Source organism: Metopolophium dirhodum, chromosome 2 (genome assembly GCF_019925205.1).
Source record: "Metopolophium dirhodum isolate CAU chromosome 2, ASM1992520v1, whole genome shotgun sequence".
Taxonomy (NCBI): Eukaryota; Metazoa; Arthropoda; class Insecta; order Hemiptera; family Aphididae; genus Metopolophium; species Metopolophium dirhodum.
The window spans coordinates 24,167,434-24,183,998 of record NC_083561.1 but is presented as its reverse complement, the minus strand read 5'-3'; the positions used below and the strand labels follow the sequence as shown (position 1 = coordinate 24,183,998).

General features: G+C 29.9%; 1 protein-coding gene and 1 long non-coding RNA gene across 6 annotated transcripts in view; one reads left to right on the top strand and one right to left on the bottom strand.

Annotated features, from left to right (window-relative positions):
* Nucleotides 1-16,565, top strand: part of LOC132938226 (homeotic protein antennapedia-like) — a 204,848-nt gene that overhangs the window by 365 nt on the left and 187,918 nt on the right. The window lies entirely within an intron of this gene.
* LOC132938232 (uncharacterized) overlaps nucleotides 1-16,565 on the bottom strand; it is a 134,348-nt gene that overhangs the window by 76,566 nt on the left and 41,217 nt on the right. The window lies entirely within an intron of this gene.

Sequence of the window (16,565 nt, the reverse complement as noted above, 5' to 3'; positions counted from 1 at the left end):
TATGGCTTACATACTTATCGCTAGGTTTTTAAAAAGGGGCTTTTATAAAATCGAGCTACATCGAAAGGTTTGAGTTCAGAATATATTTTATTCAACTTGTAGGTAGGTAACGTTAACGTCTTAAAACGTTCATGACTGTATTTATAAGTAATATGTCAACACATAAGTTTACTTATGGGTGTCTTTAAAAAAATTGATGTCTGCTATAAATTATAATACTTGACATGAGACAATATTCGTAGGTAACTAAGGTTAAATTCATGCCGGTGTACCTTCACTGGATGGTTTCTTCCCTCAAGACACTCAAGCCACTTAATTTAATTAAAAAAAACATAAATTATGCTCATTGTATTTTTTTAGTATAGATTGTATAAGTTCTAGAATAAAAAAAAAAAGGTTTCCTGACACCTGACATTTGCCGCCAACAACAATACGATTTATATTGTATTTGTTTTCTACTGCATTACCTAATACAATTTTATGTCTCATCGTGAATGTGCCTTTACAATATTTAGTTTAGGTGTTGAGCACATACGTCATGAAAAACACGAAATTATACCCATAAAGTTTATTCTACAAGTATGGCTACTGCTAGCGGTGTAGCTAGGATTATGAAGGGGGAGCGGGTTAGGTATAAATTAAATCAAGTTTTTTACAGTTTTCGTATATAAATAATAGGGGTGGGAGGGGAAGTTAAACACCAAAAACCCCTCTCAGCTACGCCACTGTGCCTACTGCAGTACAGCGTGATAACAGGACGTGTCCTGGACTGCAGCTGCTGCGTATAGGATGATGTTTAAATCTTCGAAATACGAAATACTACCCCTACGTTATTAATCGTTATAACAGCGTAGTTTCGAGCGTAGTACTTGAAAGTCCAGCGAAAAAAAGACCGACAAAATAAAGTCCGGTAAAAAAAGTCCGACAAAAAAATGTCCGATGGAATAAAAGCCCGGTAAAAACGTACACATCAAATACACTGTAAATATACAATAATAATTTTTAAAAAATACATAAATTATGACATTATACACCAAACATTACTTAACTTTATTAAATACAAAATATGTCTTTAGCCTATAACCTTGGTAGTGTCCCAATATTGTTTCCAACTTGAATTAAACTCTTCAACACCTAAATCAGGGTTTTTAATGCGTTCGCATAACGACGTTTGGAGCCTATTATTTTTTTGAATGGTTTTTATTTTTTGTCCCGTGCTACTTAGTGCAATCATTGTCCTATCGGCTCCAACCTCCAATGTTTGCGAATTAGCACCCATATTGTTGGATAACTATGTCCTACCAAGTGTGTGATACTGTCATACTGAAAGATAATCAAAGATTAGGTGTAACCCAACTTAATAATTTTTAAATTTGGGACTTATTCTCGGACGTTTATTCCATCGGACTTTTTTCACCGAACTTTTGTTCGGGGATTCGTTTCAAAGTATCACAATACAATAATATTATTGTATATTATTTTCGACGACGACGTTCGTTGGCGATTCAAACACCGTCGACTGTCGAGTGCGACTTTCCGACGAGCGTGCGCGTATTATATATCATACAAAAAGCGCGCGCTATCTGGTACCGGCATCACCGGAATCCGGTCGCCGGTTTATTATTACACTCCGGGATAATAAAAACTAATAGGGAAAAATGAAGTATTTATAAGTAGGTATGGAGAAAAAAAGTATACATCGCATTTGTATAATCATCATCGTCGTTGTCGTGTACCTACTCTCGTATATATATATATATATATATATATATATATATATATATATATTAGACACCTATTTAAGACATAAGTGCCTGTACTGCGGCCAGGAGTAATGGAAGTATTCATTTTTTTACAATCTCGTATATAGGTAATAATATGTGTGCGTGTCCGACGATAACAACAATAAAAGCGGATCCACGCACGCGCGAGCGGTGTGTTGAATGAACAATCAACGGACTCACGGACTATACGGAGGCGGTTTGACGAACGCGCGCGCGTGCCCGCCGCCGCCGCCGACCTAGACCAGTTCAGTGTGCCGGCGCGGGATAATAATTATCGTGTCCGGCGACGAGACAAATCGACCACTTGTCGCGACCGTAATAATATAATAGTATTATTATTGTAGTCGTAATGATATTAATGTTAGTCGTTCGTATCGCGCTCCAAACGGCAACGTCTATGTGCATTATATTATTATTATTATTATTATTACACTACGTCCGGCAACACGTGATAACTCGATATGTTGGCGCTTTAACTAATAAAACAGTTTCGTGATCCGTTGCGATTAGATAGATATAGGTACTTACGACTTGCATATCCAAAAGAGAAATCAATAATCGCTTAATATGTTCTTTTTCTTTAAATATTCGTTCATAATATTATTATTTATATATGTCCCTATGTAGGTATATTGTATATAATATGTATGTATGATGTATGAGATCTGTTAACACACTTATGTCGTTCATAAATCGTCTGTATGTATATTATCTCTACACTGCAGAGTATAGGCGCAGGGATGATTATAACTTAACAATACCGTCGACGTTGATTCTATATAGCGCACTGTCAGTACAAGAGGGCCGTATATCGAAATTTTTAAATTTTAAGGTTTTGGTATCTCTGAATTCGTATTTTTTTTCTCTATTTTTATAGAGTGGCGCGATCTATGTTACTATATTATTAAATTTACTATTAATGAAATAAACTTATTGCACTGAACCAGTTTTATAGGTAGTTGATAATAATAAAGCCGTAAAACGAAATGTGGCCTCCTAAATATAACTATTTAGAACAATACCGCCGCATAATGAAATACGGCCTTTTGAATAAAATTTGTTATACTTATATCTGGCTGAAGATAACTCACTCATTTTTATAAGCTATTGAATCTTAAAAACGCTCTCCTGAACAATTTACCTTTTTAGATATACGGCCCTCTTGTACTGACAGTACGATAGCGACATTCGTTCCGTATAATAGTGGGAATAAATTCTTGGTATAAAAATCATAAAATAAGTCTAAATATTTTAATATTCACATTATACTTAGCTTCAAGTTTTTACGGTTATAATTGTTTGAATTATATCAAAATAACAAATTATACATTAAATATCCAATTACCTACCCTAAATTTGAATTTTAAACTCTTATTAAAAAAAGTTATGTACTTAGTTATTTTTAATATTTTTTTATTGCTGTAAGAAAAGTTACGTAGATCGTTGTATATAATTTTCTTACTATAACTTATATAAAAAAAAATGTTTTAGTATAAATTAAATAAACAAAATAAACAAAAAAATTTAAATGGAGTCAAAACAGCCAAAATATTTTGAAATATATTTAATTTCTAGAAAATTTTAATGTACTTGTACTGTTATACTTACCAGCTATGTTTAAATTACAAAAAAATAAAAATAAATTGATTTTGTCAAAAATTGGTTTTGCATAAATATTTGGGTTTTTCTGTGATTTTAGTGATGTATATTTTTTTATGATTAATTTGATAAGAATTAGGAATTTTTATAATTGATCCCCAAATATTTCAACTTGATATAATTTGCTACCAAAAACTTCCAGCAAATTTTAAGAACATAAAAAACACCATTATTGCAAAACCAATACAATCCTAAAACGCTCCGCTTAGAATCTAAAAAAAATAACTTTATTGTGTTAAAAATAGTCCGTGATGGTATGAAAGATGTATAAAGATAATCCTATGTATTATTTATGGGTAAATAACACCTAAATTATACTATAACTCAACACTATAGGGAACTCTTGGACGATGTTCAAATGCGTTTAAAAATGAGCACCAAATAGAAATGAATTATTTACCAAATCTTATATAATATATATATATATATAAATAGATATGTGTAAATAAAATTTATAATGACATTAATATCTAGAAGCGATTTTATTTTAAGTTTTTGTTGACCTCACTAATTCATAAAACAATTAAAAAATATAATTAGTCTTGATAACACATGAGTAATATATATATACTATTCTTTGTTTGATACCTATTTCATATTAAAACAAGTTGCATCTTAAAAGGCATTTAAGAATTTAATTATATATATACAATTACCTACTGTTTTCAAGTTTGGGAAAAAAACACAAATAGCGTGTTGGATTTCCAGATTTTTATGTTGTGAAAGAACATAGCAGCGCATAGTAATATATAGTAAAATGGTAATTAATAACTAAAACAAAGCATAGTAATGAATGTATATAAATACAAATAAAACCAACTTATTACTATTGATGTAATGATATGGTAACCATTACAATGAATATTATAAAGATATGGACAGACATGACGAACACATTAGGTTTCTACATAGTTATATGAAAAACAAAAATCCAAATTATATAATATAACCTTATAATTTTATAATGTTTTAATATTGTTCTAAATAGTTTATATTCCAATTTAAATATTGAAAAAATCTGGAATATTAAATCGCCCGTTAAAGTTTTAATCAGGTTTTGATTTTTATCTTCTATTGTTGTTTTTAATAAGTCATAACCAGGTTAAACCAACTAAAAAATGCATAAATAAGCATGCATTCATGCACTAAAAATTGTCAAAATATGCATTAAAATATGCACTAAAAAGTTCAAAAATATGTATTTATATGCCCTAACATTTTTAAATTATGCACTTAAAATATGCACTATGTAAAAAAATCATGAGCAAAATTTAAAATAATAAGAATAAATCCATGAATCTAAAAAATAAAAATTCCACCACAAAATGTTGCCCGCCACTGATTGTTTTTCTTTCGGCATTGTTTAAATAAAATATGAATAATGTGTACGGTACCTATACCTCACACGAAAACACTAAAACAAGAAATCTATACTGTTATTACTGTACCAATGTACAAAATTATAAATGCTGGTTGGTGAGAAGCTGCACGCGTGTACAGGTTCGTTTTGACGACGGACTTTGTACGGTTGAGGATGGTAGTAGTAGCGATTACATTGTTTCCGCGGTGCTACGTAAAACGCATAAAATCTAAATAGTTATATACTAGGACACTAGGTAATCACACACACACTGAATAAAAATAAATCAAAACACTATAATTTTGTAAACGGGAAAGTAAATAAAAACAAGAAACTTTTCAAATATTTGTCTAAAAAATATTTATATGAAATAATATGCACTAACGACTGTAAAAAATCAACTATATGCTTTCATATTATGACTGTATGACATAAGTGCCAAAGGTACAAAAATGACCTATCATTTGCGCCAAAATCTGTAGGACATAAGCGCCAATCTAATATTGTATACCTGCTATACCCAACATATGACATGAGCGCTAAAGGTGCAAAAATTACATATCATATGCGCCAAAATTAATATTTTATATAAGTATTAAGTAGGTAGTTATTTAAAAATGTCTATATCTTATATTTATTATATTATAAATATGTTTCACATCAATATTTAATACATTTAATAAATTGGTTGATTTTTTAATCCCACTTTTTTCACATATTCCTTTTTCTTCCATTGTACAATTATTTCATCGTGAGATATCCTTAATTTATTGTTAGGAGGAGAGTTCATAAATAAATATGTTTGCTTACACGGATGCTTACAAAATAGGTACTAACAATATGTTATAACACAAACTCCTCACACACTGTCTATTTGACAATCTATCGTAATCAGATAATACATTTGTCGATTAAGATTAAGCGTTTGGAGTTTTTGAGCGATATAGTTCTAAATTTAATATCTGTTAAACTGTCTATTTGACAATCTATCGTAATCAGATAATATATTTGTCGATTAAGATTAAGCGTTTGGAGTTTTTGAGCGATATAGTTCTAAATTTAATATCTGTTATTTAATTTCTATTAACCATGGCTCACAGGTATCTAGGATTTTAGCGCTTTTGTACGATACGACTTTTAGATTCTGAGCGAAGCGATGAATGTATTGATTTTACAATGTGTGTTTTTTTTTTAATTTTTTAATTTTTTTTTTTATTTTTGTGTCTGTCATCACCTTTTAGGACAGTAAAAGTGCTTGGATTTTCTTCAACAGTAATTTTTCTGATAGGAAAGTGAATCTAGTTGGTACTTTGGGGGGTCAAAAGTAAAAATTTCCCAGTAGTTTTCAAAAGCGACGTGAAAAACAAAAGAAAAATTAAGGAAAAACGGGAATTTTTACGCAAAATCTGTTTTCGAGAAAATCGATTTTGGTTTTTGGTGTAACTCTAAAACAAATGACCGTAGGGACATGAAATTTTGACTGAATATTAGCATTTTCTATACACCATATTTTGACTCTTTTTGAGCTGTTTACGGCCATTGTCAGTTTTCAATTTTTTTAGTTTTTTTTTCTATAAATATCAATAAAATTTTTATTGTTGGGTAAAAAAGCGTGAAAATTTAATATAAGGCCTGATATATTGTTCGAATAGCAGTTTCAAAATATTAAAAATACATAGGCACAATTTTTTTTTATAAGCATTAAAGTTCAAATTTTGACAACATTTATCAAATTTATAATTTATTAATTATTTTGTAGTTAAAAATGTATAAAATGTTTAACTTTTATGGCTAAGGATTGAAAATTTAAAGCAATGCTCCACGTAAATAGGTTATATATAAATTACTTTATTCACAATAATATCATCAAATATACTTGGTAATATCATAGGCTGACTGACCGTTTTCGCTCAGAATCGTTTTTCTTATACAATGATATTATATCATTGAATTCAAATTTAACACCATCCATTACAGTGACCCACTTGTAACCTACTGTACAGCAGAGCGACATCCACTTATCCACCTTTTTTTTTTCTTATCTTATTTTGGCGCTTATGTCTTCCACCGCATATTTTTATTACTATTGTTATGAAACGGATTTGTATCTCAGTTAGTTTTCAGTTAGTACGTTTTCCTGTGTAGCAAAAAAAAACATGCAGATGCATGAACTTACGATTCCTGGTCATAATCATAACCACATAACATTATAACGAGTAACGACAGCAATTAATAATACAACATTGTCCAGCGTGTGAAGCATAACTTCATAACATAATCATAACTGTTTATTTCACAAACATGTTCTGTTTTACTATAATAATATATAACTACAGTCTTAAAAGGATATATATATATATAGAAGTATAAGAAGCTGCCCAGAGACTGAGGAAAATCCGATAAAAAGCAATTTTTCTCGTGAGGTGACCAAGCCAGTTCGCCAGTTCGCCAGTATTTACAACGTACATCGCCGGCACGCGGACGCGGTAATGGCCGATTTTATTTCGGACCACCTGAAAATCAAACCGAATAAATCCTCCGTAGTGCCACCGATGCCTCGGTTCGAGGATTTATGTGCGACCTGACTGCCACCATACGTCTTTGCGAGACCGCTTAAAACTGGACACCTAACCTACCTATAAAATATATTATATACATATATACAATAATATTCGTACTGGCGTTTTGTTGGCAACCATGCACTGTACGGGCTAGCTCAAGGAATCGCTAATTGCAACTGTAAACCCCCAAGAGATTTATAGGCACATAAAACACCGTTTGTTTTGCATCATCCCCTTTTGTTGAATCACCCCCTTCGCTTCCACTACGATCCCTTGGTCTATGCCATCACTGCGCACTTTGCACCTAACCGCTGTCCAAAGTTGGTGCTTATACTATATTATTTTATAGGTAGGTACCTGCGACTACAATCGCAGTTATCGGAATTTTTGGGAAATGCATTAGTTGTACATTATTTAGTTATTTAAAATGTGTTTTACACCTTTGCGTCCTATTATAATTATTAATTAGTTTAATTTAAAATCTAACTGTAATTTAATTAATTCCATTATTGTTCTTATAGCTCCAAAAAGATAAGGTTCATAGTTTATAGTTTATTTGTGAAATAATTACATAAGTATAAGATTTGGGTGGATGCGATTTCGTATTTTTAATATTTGCATAAATTACCTGTTCAACGTAGGTTACTTATGATTGTCAGTCAAAAGTGTGGTATTAAAAAATTGGAAATGTTTGCCTTAAATATAGTGTTAGGTATACCTGAATAAAAACACACCATTTTTCTAAAAAACATATAGTTCAATAAAATCATTAATAACATTATCTGACCTATTCGAAAAAAGTTTTAGAATAATGGAAACATATTTTGTGTTTCTATGGCCTTTTCAAAATTTTCATCAATAATGTATAATCATCGGATATCAAATACTAAATATTATAAACTTGTATGTACCTACGTTTTATATTTGTATGACTTATCATAATATTAGAATTTAGAGCACGGATTTAAATGCAAATTGTAAGAACATTGCTTTGAAGCAAAACAATCTTTTCATACATCAAATTTATTTTTATTTTTATTTTTAAAACAGTACATTTTCCTTGTAATTTATAAGAACTGATAACAATTTGACAACCATTTACCACAAACTACCCGCCCACTTAAGATGACGCTACACGGCCATTTGTTGTCTTCGTCTTACAAGTGAGTAACATAACAAATTTACGATCAGCAGATCACGTTTAACTCGGTTTGTTTCAAAATTAGAGTGAATCGACATATTACAAAACTTAATGTTATGTACATTATCTGTGTTTTTATGTGGGTTTTTTTACGATAGTTTAATTTTTTCGTAAGTTATGCGTATATAATATAGTGTAAATTAAAAATGCTCATAACTCATTAAAAACTGAATTATTGTAAAAAAACCCACCTACAAATACAGATAATTTTGTAACCATCAAGTTTCATAATAGATCGATTCACTCTAATTTTTAAACTAACTGAGTTAAACGTGATCTGCCGAACGAAAATTGTTATGCGTATATTACTTGTTTTATTTTTAACAATCACAACAACGCCAATTTACGTACTTTTAAACTATACAAATAGATTGTTGTTCAACTGCATTATGTATAAGAATAATAGTTTTTAAGAATATTTTAAAGACATTTTTCTTATTTTTTAGAACATTAAAATCAGCTTCCTATTTATAATATATGAATAATTCATAATTCATAATTATATAAGAAAAAGAACTATTAAATATATAAGAAAAAGTTACACTTCGATTTTGACTTGTTAGAGTTAAGACAAGACATATAAAATTTAAACTAATACCATGGCTTGTTTTTTCTTTAAATTTGATCATGGGAATAAATATATATATATATGAAATTTATAAAAATTACGAGACCATTATGTTAAGACATTTTCTACTACATCAAATATACTGAGGACATCAATTTTTTCGGACGATTGTCTCGTTTTTCGCTTGCGGGTGATATACAGTTAAAAAAAAAACCGTTTTACAAAAACTTATCACGGACCGGCAATAAAAACGCTAGATCTGTTTATCTTGATAAAATTGTACAAGTGCCCCGGCGTGTTGCAGTTTCCTCCTTTTTTTCTCCCGAAAAAAAAAACATCCACCGCCATAGCTCGTCGTAAATTTATATTTGCCAGTCTGCAAATAAGAACAAATGTAGCGGAAGACCCGTATCCATCGACAGTGTGATTTACGGTCCGGGACGCCGGGGCTTACGGACAAATTTGCCGATAAATTCGGTGCCCCCCCCCCCCCCCTTCTAACCTTCTCGAAATACGATTTAAAAATAAAATAAAAAACCCTTTTTTTTCATCCAGTCGTTTTGATTAAAAACCCTCGTATAATATCCTAAAGAGTGTACGACAATAAAAACATAAATAGACAGCATTTATTTTTGTATTTTTATTTTATTATTATTATTATTATTATTTTTTTTTTACATACGTTTTGCTCATATAAACCCTTCTCGTAGGATATATACGAGTCTCGGGGGAACGGGGCTTATACGGTTTTTATTCGGTTTGTTGTATTTTTATTAAAGAACAACGCGTCCGCTGAACTCCAAAACGGTCCCCGAAAACGACAATTGCCAAAAGTGCCGCCTGAACAGCCTACCTACCTTTAATACGGCATTAGGAGGAGTCTGCAGCCGCTGCAGTGTCCGTTTTGCAAATATGGATTCCGTTAATCGCACATCGTGAATACATTTCGTTTGAATTATGGGCCAGTCGTATTGTATATATACGAGGTACAGCATGATTATAGGTCGTCGCAGATCAAAACAATATTATATAGTATCGCAGTTTTTTTGTGTTTAAATAGTAAAAAAGGGTAGAACTCTACTGCAAAAGGCGTGTATGGTTCGACATTTCGTAGATAAATACAATTTGTACGTAGGCACGATAAAACATATTATACGCGTATTATACATAATGCGTTCGTCATTGAAGATTTATTCGTTTAAATTATTGTGTATATTTTTACATCTCACTTCACAATATTCTATAGGGTAGGTACCTACCATTATACACGAGTATACGATTGGCCCGAATCCATTTTTTACATTACATTAAATACCTACTTGTTATATAACATCTAAAATCCACGGTATCTGTCTGCAAAACCAACGTTGACACTGGGATTGGTCGTTACAGCAATAACAAAACCTATATAATATAATGTCAACGAATTTATCGATGTTTTTAAACTGCCATTTATATTATATTATCTGGGTAAAATATACTAAAATGTATAATATTATAGTTGCCGATGATATATTATTATGTTAATGTTTGGCCAAATATATATTTGTTGGTTGTAAAATATATTATTTTTAACGACGGTAATTGAGAATTATTATAAAATGCTAATTCAACCATCTTGTAATTTATCGCTATCATGCGAATATAAGTGGCTTAAAATAATATAGTAAAATACCTATCTCTTAAAAATTTAATTAATCGATATAAAACAACATTCTTATAAATTATAAGGTTTTATTTTAAAAACAAAATCAATAGCAGATCAAAAGGCGAAAGATTTTTTCGATATGTAAGGGAACCGGAGTTGAAATAGCAGATCAAATTTATAATATATCTGAGTATAATATAATATTAATTTTAAAATGTAAATATTTAAGCTATATAATAATTATTACGGTATCAATTAAATAAATATATAAAAGGTAATATTAAATATTACCTATTTATAAATTAAAATATATAATTTTATTGTGTAATTGATATGAATTGAGTTTTTTTTGGTAACATATAACAATTTTCTTCGACTTTTAATAAAATTATTAGGTACTATGTAAAATGTGAAATCTCTCTCTATATAATATATGCCACCAAAATTAGTCCCTTCGGTGAGATTGTGAGTTTACCGACCACATTTTTTTTATTATACTTTAATATCTAGAGAAAAATAAAATAGAAACAAAATAATAAATTATACACTACAAGAAAAAGTTACAGATTATAAAATAAATATATATTTTAAGTTTCTCTAAGACGATTTTTTTTTTTTTAGTAAAACATATAAGATCTATCACCTATTGAACATCTCCGGAAATGTCGTGGGTGATCGATGCGTAGCCGCATTATCGGGTTTGGTGAAACATGGGAAGGGACAGATGTAAAAACGATTTAAAAACTATCCAGAACTAAAACACATCTGAACATGCGCTATAAATGGACTAATGTAAAATGTGTAATTCCAATTTCAGCACATAAATCAAGTACCAGTTGTGAACGGATATAAATCTGTACGGTTCTCGACATCATGTACGAGCCTAATGGTCGGCCATTATTTTATTTTAATAGGTCTACACGGATTTGGCAATATTTTTAGTTATTTTTTTCAATCTGGTAATTTTCATTAATTTATATAAGATAACGTTTTAGACATTTTTTTTTACCAAACCATCCATTGACCAATAATCATCGGAATACTATTTTAAAGCAATTATGCGCTATCAAACCAATATATGATATAAGTATTTGGTACACGGACTGGAAAAAAGATCTATTACGGCGGCGGCGGAGATGGCGTGACGGAATGACGTTGATCATAATGTTATGTTTCGTGTTTGGTCGCAGACCGCAAATCTGACTTAAGTCGTCGACAGAGTCGGTACTCGCAGAGGGCTGGAAAGGCGGCGGCCATAATACGCATACGACTACAACTCGTCCACGGTGCGAAGCCCCTTGTACATTATATTATATTATTATTATTATTATTATTATAGCCGCAACCCCTTGTTTTTCAATTCGCTAGTTAACTAAGAGTGCAGCCAGATAAAACGTTACGATATAGGCGACTTGTTGATATACCTGCTGCTTTATATATATATATATATATATATTATAGTGGCGGCGCGAGTTCACCACTTACAATATAAGTGTGTTCCCTACATTTACAATATTATATATAATTCCGGTTATAGGGATGAACGTGCAAAGGATTGCGCGGAGTGATATTGAATGGTACGCGGAGACTATACAAAGGGAGGCCCAATGGCCGCCAGGTCATGTGATGTGTGTTGTTATTATTATTTTGGCTATTATATTGTATAGTAATACGTTGCGAGGTTTACTTATTCGAGGGGTGGGCGGGGGAGGACTTTTATTGAGCGTGCAGCACATATCTTTAATGTATATACCTAAATACGTTTATGGTATATCTACTGCATAGGTATTATATAGTTACGCTTTTTTACACGAATGCTATGTAATTTTGTAAAAGGGTCGGCTGTATGCTATACAGTAGGTAATAATATATTTGGTCAGAATTCAAAACGGATCAGATAATCGTTATGTTATATAGTTATAATTAGATTCAACAAGACGTGCCCTGCAGTGTAATCACTGTATCATATTATCTTGAAGTATTTTACTAAAACAATTGAAACCACTTAATAATATATTTTATTATAATTATATTATAATGGTACCGAATTTAATTTACTTTTATTATTTGAATATGATATTTATTTTTTTTAATTGAATCTTACCAAAATATAGTCGTATACCTACTATTACTACGTATTTAAGCTTACTATCCATATAATTCATCTTGATACTTTTTTAAAGAAATTAATAGTGAAGAGTTAAATTACTCAACATAATATTTACCTAATTTAAAATTTATAATAATATAAATATTAATGACGTCTTATAATACAAAGATTGGTAAAATATTTATAAACTTATTTTAAGTAATTACAGCTCTCCTGTACCAATTATAGTAATGATTTTATTAAAGTTAACAATAACAAATTTGAATAAAATATTATTTATAATAAATTAAATTTTAAAATAAAATAATTGTATTAATTATTCTCGCAGTATTTTGGATAAATAAATAAACATGTATCAGCAAAAAATACAGATAATGTTTTAATAGATTATTACGGATTACGTAAAATTTAAATGTAAAATTATGTGCCTAACTCTTAAGTTGAGAAAGTTGCCGGACAGCAAAGTTCTGACATTATTATAGTTCATATAGTAACCTATAGATGTCGTACTCAACCATACAATTTATATAATATAATATTTTACCATTTAAAAATACTATTATAATATATTTTATAGGTACTTATATTTAACTATATTGCATTAAACTAAAGACTAAAATCGTATTATTTTAAATCAATCATATTATACAGTCATGGAATGTACAATATTTAATTAAGATTTACATTGACCCATTAAAAGTTGTTTAACTTTATGAATATGATTATTAAATTACCTACCTATTATTGTACCTATATTGTAATTTTTTTTCAACTTTCCTAATTTGTTGTGTAAAAATGTATTCCATTTATTTAATTTATAACAAGAGAATGTTTTAGATATCTAACTCTGAACATTTTTTCATAATTTATTAGATAAAATAAATCTACGTATAAAAAGTTAGTTTTATCGGATAAAATGTGTGTGGTACCTACCATTTAATATTATGAATAAATCAATTTAATTAAGTAAATTATAGTTAACACCAGTGTTAACATTCAACACATATTTAATTTGAATAAAATTAATTTTTCTAATAACCATAATAATAACGTTCGTACATATTTTTTTTTCGATATTTCAGTATTTGACCTGAAATTTTAGCTAGGTAGCGTAACCTTCTCTGTATAATTAAATTAAAACCAATATAGCTATAATATTAACCTATATAACGTCTAGTACGGAGTAACTATGCGTTATTAATTGAAAAGTTAAAATAAGCTTATGAAGGAATTCGGGTGCAGATATTGTCATAAATACAAGTCATCATTATACGTGAGTGACTGATGGTAGGTTAGGTATCAATTTATGTACATTTTACATGCGATCATTGTATGGACACGGCATCACGTTGTGCAATATATATTAATATCGTCGTGTCCGGGATGGATTTCGTTGTATTTTTTCATTTTCTATGTTAAAGAGAACCCGGAATGATAAGGGTAAGATTTAAGCAGTGGGAAGAGAAAGGGGGGAGTGACATTAGATAAATTGCGGGGAGATGGTTACGGCCGTGCAGGACACGACCATCATGAGGAGGGTATATTTTATATTTATATATATACACAGTACACACATACACTCACGGTATGTATAGGAAAGTGCGCAGGAATTAAACTCGCGGACCCCAGAGGGTTGTAGGTATGGAAGAGTACGTTGGAGGGGGGTTGGGTTTTTGACAATGATTAATTTCGTTCATTTCGAATACCTTACCCACACTCGGGCACCACTACCCCCAGGTCGGGAATGGCACACACAAACACACACACAGACACACACAATGATTTACAGCCGGTTGCGGCCACCCTTGATTTATTATCCCTTCAACGGGGCCGAAAACAAAAACCGCCCTTCTTCTACCCTGCCCCACGCCACAAAAACTCGCTGATAGGTAGTACTGTAGTAGGTTTAGAGCAAAAACCATACGCACGGTTTAACATATATATATACGTATATACACCATCTACATTTATCGCTTACTTTATGTAGAAAAAAATGAAAATACTATCATAATAATAGAAAAAGTTCCAAAAGAAATATTACATACATGAGTATCATATGAAAAAAAAATGATTTGTCGCCTTAAAATATTTCCCACTTAAAATTATTATACATACGTTATACAATAGACAGCGAATGAATATGTATAGGCATTTGTGTATAAAGAATCCATGTAATATTTATGATCAATGGACGATAATAATATTATGATATGAATACATTGTGTTGACCATCAAAGGAACTATAGGGATTAAGGGCAATGGATTTATCATGGTATATAAAGGTAATGATTATAATAAGTATATAATGATTATTATTGATATCAATATATCATCTTGGATGAATGCAAATCCTTAATTACCGGTTTTTTGATAGTATCAAAATCTAATATCTACTTAAGACACATTTTAACTACGATTTGTTTGATATTAAAAATAAAACAATATAATATCCCATACTTCATACAATGTAATTTAATATCTTTAATATTTACTTTCAAAAATAATGAACTTTTATAATTATGCTAAAGAGTTTAACTGTAGATATGAATTACATTAAAATAAATGTATTATAAATGTAACAAAATGTTGTATATTCAAAATGTCAATTACATAACTAAAAACCCGGGAACTCACTTAGCTGCATATTATAGATATCCAATATTCGATCGTTGGGTAGAAGAGGTCACAGTAATGGATGTAATAAATCATTGCTTACGTAAAACGATTTTGAACGGATACGGTGCTTTTCTTTTTAGAAAATTTATAATATTGTAAGAAATTTATTTTTATTTCAGTTAAACGATATGTTCAACTCATTTTTGATTGGAACATAATCTTGTATTGTATACAATAACTTGATATGTTCAACTCATTTTTGATTGGAACATAATCTTATATTGTATACAATAACTTGCCGTGCATGGTGCACCCAACTTTGCTGTAGTTAAAAAAAAATGTTCCATCAACATTTATAGAAAACAAAAACTAAAGAAATTTTAAATGCCTTTAAAAATTTTGAAAAAAGTCAAAATATTTTGAAAATTTTATCGTAGACAGATGATAATGTGAGTTATAGTGCAGTGTTTTAAGTTTCTATGATTAATATTTTTTTTTAATACGTTTATTAATTTTTAATTATTACAAAATACCAAACATTTTTTGTTGAGAAATCGTTGTTGAAAAATTTTACGTTTGAATACCCAATATTGTCAAATTTCTTCTCTGAACGCTCATAGAACGTGTATGTTGCTCTACCCAAAACTTATTTTTTAAATTCTATTCAGAAAAGCTTGTTAGGGCAATTTTCGTCGGAAGAAAACCAAAATCTTTAAACTCTCAAATGCCTTAACATTTCACAAAAAGTGCCAAAATAGTTTGAAAATTAATGTCGAGGAACTACTCATATGCATTTTTGATGAAAATTTCAAGTTTGTTTTTTCAAATGAGTATAATGCGTTATTCATTTTTGTCTTAGAAACAAAATACAAATAAAAGAAATCGATTTTGTCAAAAACTTTAGTTTTTTGTACATTTTCTCGTTTTTAATATTTTGTTTAGTTTTTAGTAAAATACTGGGAATTATATACATTTGATCCCCCTTCTTAAAAAAAACCATTTAGATTTAATTTTCTACCGGAATTACCCACATTAAAATTATGACAGACACTCAACAT